General features: G+C 37.4%; 1 long non-coding RNA gene across 1 annotated transcript; it reads right to left on the bottom strand.

Annotated features, from left to right (window-relative positions):
• Positions 1-4,247: 4,247 nt before the first annotated feature.
• On the bottom strand, positions 4,248-5,107 carry LOC149036437 (uncharacterized). Its single transcript, XR_016181820.1, has 3 exons — positions 4,971-5,107; positions 4,755-4,881; positions 4,248-4,473 (listed from the first exon to the last, which is right to left on the bottom strand). It is a non-coding gene; the product is annotated as an uncharacterized LOC149036437 (long non-coding RNA).
• Between the last annotated feature and the right edge of the window lie 2,270 nt (positions 5,108-7,377).

Below are 7,377 nucleotides of genomic sequence, written 5' to 3'. Positions count from 1 at the left end.
GCATGCAGCTTTTCTTATTCTTCTCTTTTTTTTCTGTACTAAAGATTCTTGGTCGAAAGCGTCCTCTCAAAGGAAGCACGCCGTCAAGTATCGACTTTTTGCGTTCGGTTGATAATAACTGATAATTGAACTGAGTGGAATGCAATTTTTATTGGTAATCACATGATTCGAGTGCCATTTGGGGTAAATCAGCACGAGTAAATTCTTTCAAAGGCCAACTAAACTGCACGAGCCCGTAGGGCGAATGCAATTTACAGTCTTTGAAAAATTTACCAGTGCTGAGTTATCCCAAATTGCACGAGAAAAATCATGTGATTAATAGTTAATAATATACAAGCAAAAATATGACCGTTTTCCTTTTCGTTGTCTTTAGTTTTCGTTGTGGCTCAACAATTCGGCCGCTTGCCCTTGCCTTGTTGCCGGAGTAGTAGTGCATTTTCCTCAAGAATTTGCTTCAAACTCTCTTGAGAAAAATTAAGGGTTTGTATTCTTTCCCAGTTAGGTTTGGATCGACATCAGTAACGATCACCATCACTTCCCCGTCTTTCGTACGAACTGTTGTGTAAAACTCCTCGAGAATTTTATTTAGGGCTTCAGGTTCATACTTTCACATCTGTTTTTGGATGCCAGCCTTTAAACCAGTTGTTTTTCCTCTGTTGGGTGTTTTTGATTCTAGCATTGACCCTCAAAACTCTGAATTAAGACGTTGTTATTTTTTTTCTAATTTTGTTTTGTTATGCTTTCGCGACTTACCTGACAGTCAATTTAGTTTCAACTTTCTGCCCTCAGTTTCGACTTTCTGATGTGTCCTCAGTTAATGAGGTCGATGAGCATCCTGAAATATTTGCATGTGTATTATTAGGTCTGAAGTCATACGCTTGATTTTATAATCGAAAAAGCGCGCAGCGCGAGATTGGTTTGAAATCATAAGGATGATTTCAGACCGAAATTGCACGACCCGAAGTTCAATTACCACGTTATTACATCCCTTTTTAAACTGCATAATGAATTATTTTGGAAAGAATAAACGTTTGGGGGGACAAAAGTTGCAAAACTAGCCACGCTTTGGCTTCTTCGTCTATCATTTTGCTGCGATTTGATTGGTTACTTAACACAGGGGGCGGACTAATAGACCATCCATTTACTTGGGCTAAGTGCTTGGTGCTTGACCCCTCTACTACGACATTCTGAATTTTTGGGAGGATTCTCCAAGTTAGCTTCATTTGGATGAATCAGCGCGTTGAATTTTGCTATGGATCGTTTCGGATATGATATCGACTGCGCGCTATGAGGCTTACTCCACTGCCAAAGTAATCTAATCCAAAGAAAGTCTAACTGCCCGAGCGGACGCCATTATGTTTTCTGGAGATTCTTTTATACCAATCAGTCTGAAGTGTTTCCGTAGCGTTTAGCCAAAATAGCGATGTTTCGTGAATTAATGCAACGCTGCTACATACAGTCCACTTCGTAACTCCTTCCCCCACCGTGCGATTTCGGCTTCACTACTTCACCAAGCTTTGATGATAAGTTCTTTCAGTGGTATCCTCAATCCTCTTGAAAGCTGTCATCACAGGCTCCGCTGGTTGAAACAAATCTTTGACGAGAGGTTACGTTGGTTTGTTGTTTGCCCACATAGTGGACATTGTTCCCGAAGAAATATGGTTCAAAGTACTCTGCGTGTTAAGTTCAAGATTCTTCCGATTTTTAGAATTATTTGTTATTCCCGCATATCGCGTTTCGAGTTTAGTGTTAACATCCTCATCGCCGAAATGTATTAACATGAGTGAGTTAACCTCATACAATAATGATATACGTCCTGGAAAGACCCGTATATAACTCACATTATGATCTGGGGGACGGCAACACACGCGGAGTCTAGTGAGAATGTTTTAAATTAGAGAATTATCGGAATACGGGTCAGTGATCCAAAAGCGGGTTCACCCATTTGAAACTCAATATGAATGAAACATTATTTTCACAGGTTTCTTTTCTGAAAACCCAAATATTTACCCCTTAAGTACAGCGTTTAATTTTTTTCAAAAAGGTAATGTATCTCTTGATGACGTTTCAGTTTCTCTTTTCAAAAAATAACTTTGAACTATACAGTTAAGATTTGAATGTTCGTTGTCCAACTTTCATGCCATTATCTGTCGTTAACTGCTAACGTCCAGCATCTCGCACGCATTAATAACCTGCTCTTGAAATTAAAACTCGCTGATGAGATTCTAAATTTGTCGTTTTAAGTCATTTGTATAATTTTCATTAAAGGCAAGATTGAACTTCCTCAATAAATGGCATCTACAAGGGCTAAATGTGGGCTAGATCTTTCTACAACTGCCCCCCACTTGTCTGCAACACTACTTTTGCAATTTTTAAGTTAGGTGCGACAAGGGAAAAATGAAAGTCATGAAATAGACCATTTGCTATGGAATAGTCCAATCTGGCGCCTGAGACTGATGCCACAATAGCTGCTAAGGTGTTCTGTAAGTTTTCATCTTCGGACGAAATACCGCCAAGCATTTGTTGCTTTTTCAGGCAACTTACTCTAATCAGTTCAGTTTCTTAGAGTTCACCTGCAGATTGAATGGTAGATTTTTCTCAAGTGGTAGCCAACCGTGATTTCTTCGATGATTAATGGAATACGAAGACTCCTTTAAAATTTATGATAATTGGTATCCGGGATCAAGAGTGTTGCGGGACCTACATGTATTTACTAGCTATTTGTTACTTAATTTCAAGTGACATAATGGAATTGAAACAAAATAATTTGGCGGTGAGTGGAATATATAGATAATGGCCTCAGCTTTTCGAAAAGGGAGAATGAAAATGTAAACCTTTCTCCTTATCAGCATAGTGAAATGTGATCTGTTTCTGATAACATGAAAACCTTCCCAAATTTTTTAATATTTCTCCATTACTATCGCACAAAACTTTTGTAGATAAATATATCCTAGTTTGCCAGATAGCTAGCTGATTTCTCAAACACTGTACCCTTCCAAGGAATTTACCATGAAATATTTTGTGGAGAAGCAGTCAATGATGCGTGCCTGGGTTAAAACAAAACTTAAAACATAAAACTCACGATTTCCTTCCTATCAAGGCACCTGCTCATTTCCAAGCATGAGCGTTTGCACGATTTTGCTCATAAAATGTGATATTAGCGAGGTTAAAATTGCAAATTATGATAAAAATAGACAAGCAACTTACAAACACTCACGACTTCTCAGTATTTTAAGGGTTAGAATAACAATCAAAATTATAATGACAGCTTGGGCATACAGATTGCCGAAAACACCGCAAATTGGAAAATACAAATGATGCCGAAATAGCATAAGTGGTTTTAATTGGTATTTGTCTCTTGCATCTCGTAAGTAGGTACCATCGTTGTCCGAATAACTTCGCCTGCAATCGTCATCTCTATGATCGAATGAATTATATGAGGCAATCTTAGTACTCAACGAGTCTTCTTGAATCTATAAAAGGGCGGAACTTCATTTAGTCAAAAATAATAATTCCCTATGTTAATAATAAACGAACTTTTTCACTTTGATAGCGTGAAGTCTTTAAATAAGAAATGAATTCTCAGAGCCGATGTCATTCACCTCTGACCAGAGGCTTTGAAAGTTGTTGGCTCTTTGATTAGATTTAATACAATCAAACTCTTTCTACTAAATTTTTCATTGGTATTACATTTGCCTGCCCTATGTGCCGTGTTCATATTCGATTTGTTCAAGCACTACTGTTTTCTCTCTCAAGAAAGACTTCAAGCGGAACAAAAGACTTTCTTGATTGATGTAATTCTATCTAGCGGGTTATGAGTTCATTTTACGGTGTGGTGAGGAAAATTATTATGAAAGCTTACACAGATAAGCAAAAACCAGAGATCGGAGGAATATTTCGAAACCGTGAGACGCTAACGGCAAACATCAATGTTTGTCTTCCTGGGGTAGTTTAAAAATTGGTCATTTAAAGGAAGGGGTGTGAAATGGAAACTAACTGATTCACTTAAAAGTGAATGGGGCTATCTCGAACCTTCCAAAAATCTGCAAATTGACCAGTTGACCTAAATAGACAGAGCTCGTTGATAACCAATCAAACAGCGCCATTATGGGCGATGAGGCAATCGGGAGATTAAGGTTTATATTCAGACCAACAAGATTGATTTGACTTGTTAACATTTGTCATTTTTCAAACCACTACCCAGTAATTAATTGTGAACTGAAGCAACTGATTCAAACAGGCAGAAATTGATTTTAACTCGGGTGTAATTAATACATATCTCAGTTATTTGATAGTTCTTTCGTTTGATTATTATTTTTTGTTTTTTTTTTTTTATGCCAAAGCTTCATGACATGTTTATTTTTGTCAGTGTAGCGGATGCGAAGTTTCCAGTTTGTCACTCTCCCTTGCAGTGAAGTCATTTCGCTGCTCCATTCTAGAATCTTTCATTGAATTTCTTATCCTTGAGTAACCCTAAAAAAGAACGAAAACATAATTTAGTATTTACGAAATTGCGCCGTGTTTGGACTACAATCATCCACCAATTGCTTAATAAAAATTTATTTCAATTTTTTCAAGGTCAAACGGCACAACCAGTGTAGGTGTAAGGGAACACGAAAGAAATCAGTAGTTTTCCCATTTGATCACCTTATTGAGGTTTAGTATTCCTGCCTCTTTTATTCACCCAAATTTGCTTTGAGAAACTGCTTAATCTTGAGGACGTCTAAAATTTCGTACAAAATTTTAACACTTACATAAATTAAAGTGCGACCTCTGCGAATATGAGGAAATCTAAATCCCAGTTGTCCTTCTGTTTTGCGTTTGGAAACCAAGACCATCAGAAGAGTCATTAGAAAGATGTACGAGGCAAACCGTCTCATCCTGAATACAAAAGACAAGAGGAAAATCACAAGTGAACTTGTCAAGCCTAAGGTTTAAATCGAATAACCCGTAGTAAATCGAACTCTTACTTTTTATTCCTTGCACCTCCTACAGAATCTTGCTCCACGTGATACGTGTGACGTGGTATATACAGTCTGACAAATACTCAGGAAGCGGTTCAGTCAATATGCTTCCGTTCTCCTTTGGAAGTTTCTCAATAGCTGTGGGCGAGATTGAGTGACAGTAAATAATGTTTCAATAACAAATGAACGCTGAAAATATTGACGTGTAGTGTCTGATATCTTATCACTAGGCCAACCTTTGCCATGACATTAACGAATGAGGGTATTGCTTACAAGTGTAAGTGTGTGTAAGTGTACACAGGAAAAAATTCCGATGAAGAGAAGCCTTCCACGGAAGGGAATGTTCTGGGAAGAAGACAAGTGAGATTTAGGTCAGTGTTGCTTTGGTGGCACTAATGCCGTTATGAAAATAACTTCGTTTCGCCAACACTTCTTCATCGCGATTTTCGCCGCAGAGTGGTATTCATGCCGTAGGCACCAAGTAATCGATAACATGCCACTCTTAGCCACTTAATTGAGTATTTTACGACTTGCTTTGCTCATCAATCCATCTAAAATGATTTATGCTCATTGAAGCTCGGTGTGAGTCGTTTTCGTTGTAAGACAGGACATGGTCTAACGTCAGCAGACTTCGTGTCATTTGTCTTTATTTAAAGTTATATACCTTAGAGGACTTACACCAAGTTACAGAAAATTTTCCTCTCAACGAATACACATGATGCTAAATTTTAATATTAGATGACAAAGCTATTTCACACCCTTTCGAAAATTTTTCACATTAAAAAAAGATTTGACTAAATCTTAGTGAAGGGTGCAAGGTCAATCGTAAAATGTTCACTTCCCTACCTTATTGATTGATGCTGCGCCTTGTCATCAAAACAACACTCAAAATCGGCCTAAATGGTCAGGAACTGAGTTCTATTCTTGCAACTCAATGTTTATAATCAAGTGAACTTGAAATCATATTTCGCTTCAATCTACAATTCAGAGATGACACTAGAAGCATAGGTAACGATTTAAATAAAGCTGATTATCAATGTACAAAAAGATGACAAAAATTCTATTCATTTAATGAAAAATTAAAAAAGTCGCTCAAAGAAAATAAGCGCGAAGTCCAACGCATTCACAAGCTAATTTGCAAATATTTTTGTGACAGAAAAATTATGTGATCACATTGTTAAAGGTGACATAAGTCTCTATGATAAAAACCTACGACCAATTAAAATGTTTTACTTCTGTTGCAGACGGGATTTTTTGAAGTTTATAATGCTTTAAATCCATTGACATATGGATTTTGAAATACCCCCCAGAATAGGCAAAGTTAAATTGATTTCCCTTCCCCTATCAAATAACAGACTGAAAAACATTCTGTCCTATTTTTGTTAGCCGGAAATAAATTATGACGTATGTCCGATGACTGCCCATTCATATGCGACAGTTTGTCGAAACAGAAATTAAAGCTGAAAAGAACGATCATTTACTAGACACTTCTTTGAAATTTCCAAGAACAAATCACTCAGCCTTTGCTAAATAAAGACGAATTCCATTTTGTATGGGACAACGTTCCAGATTGTCTCCATAAATAGCCGCCCACTTACTCTTGTAACAAAACATCCTACTTACACTTTCGATATCAAAAATACCGACCTGTCACAGAAACCACGAAAATATGAATCCTACTTTTATAACCAAAATTCATAGTTTGAAAAGAAGGTGATGGGCTGAATTATTTGTCTTAAAATCGCCGTGAAAGAAAGCTTAGGTTTCATGTGCCAGCCCTCACGCGTCAAAATCGGTAGTGCAACAAGACAAAAAGATGAAGGAAGATGTGTATGTCACTTCATAGAGGTTTTGACGAAGAATACATTTTGTGAGTCCCTATGAGGAATCGAACCTCAAACTTTCGGATCCACGCTTTGTAGTACGCTTCAAAGACAGAAAGGTTCAGGCAAAATTCCTTTTCCTTCGGTATTTTCTTAACTGTTTGAGGTTTTCAATTGAAGTTTTTGTTGTTTCTAAGACAGCCAAGCTGTGCATTTTTCTTCTACATGCTTGAGTTATTGCCTTTATACTACTCCCTCCGTTCTAGAACAGTTCCACGTACCCAGCTCCAGAACGTCAAAACTTCTTTGGTGTGAGAAACACCCGAGTACGCCTTGTTCTGTCACCTCTTCCAAAGCGTTTTTCATCAGGACAGAGCACAATTATGGCATTTTTATTGAAATCACGTAACGTTGGTACGTAGTTACCAGTACCTTGTAGGACAATTTAGTGAATTTTTGTTCATTAAAATAACATTCAGAATTCTAAGCGAAATGGATTCTTTAGATTCCTTGTCAAATTTTTTCTCGTTCCCTAAGAATATGACGTCACATCCTTTTTGAAGACAGGGAATGTCCCCTTGCGAAATGCA

The sequence above is a fragment of the Pocillopora damicornis genome, chromosome 12 (assembly GCF_964200805.1).
Source record: "Pocillopora damicornis chromosome 12, jaPocDami1.2, whole genome shotgun sequence".
Lineage (NCBI taxonomy): Eukaryota > Metazoa > Cnidaria > Anthozoa > Scleractinia > Pocilloporidae > Pocillopora > Pocillopora damicornis.
Note: the sequence above shows the minus strand (reverse complement) of the source record. Positions and strands in the feature narration are given on the sequence as shown.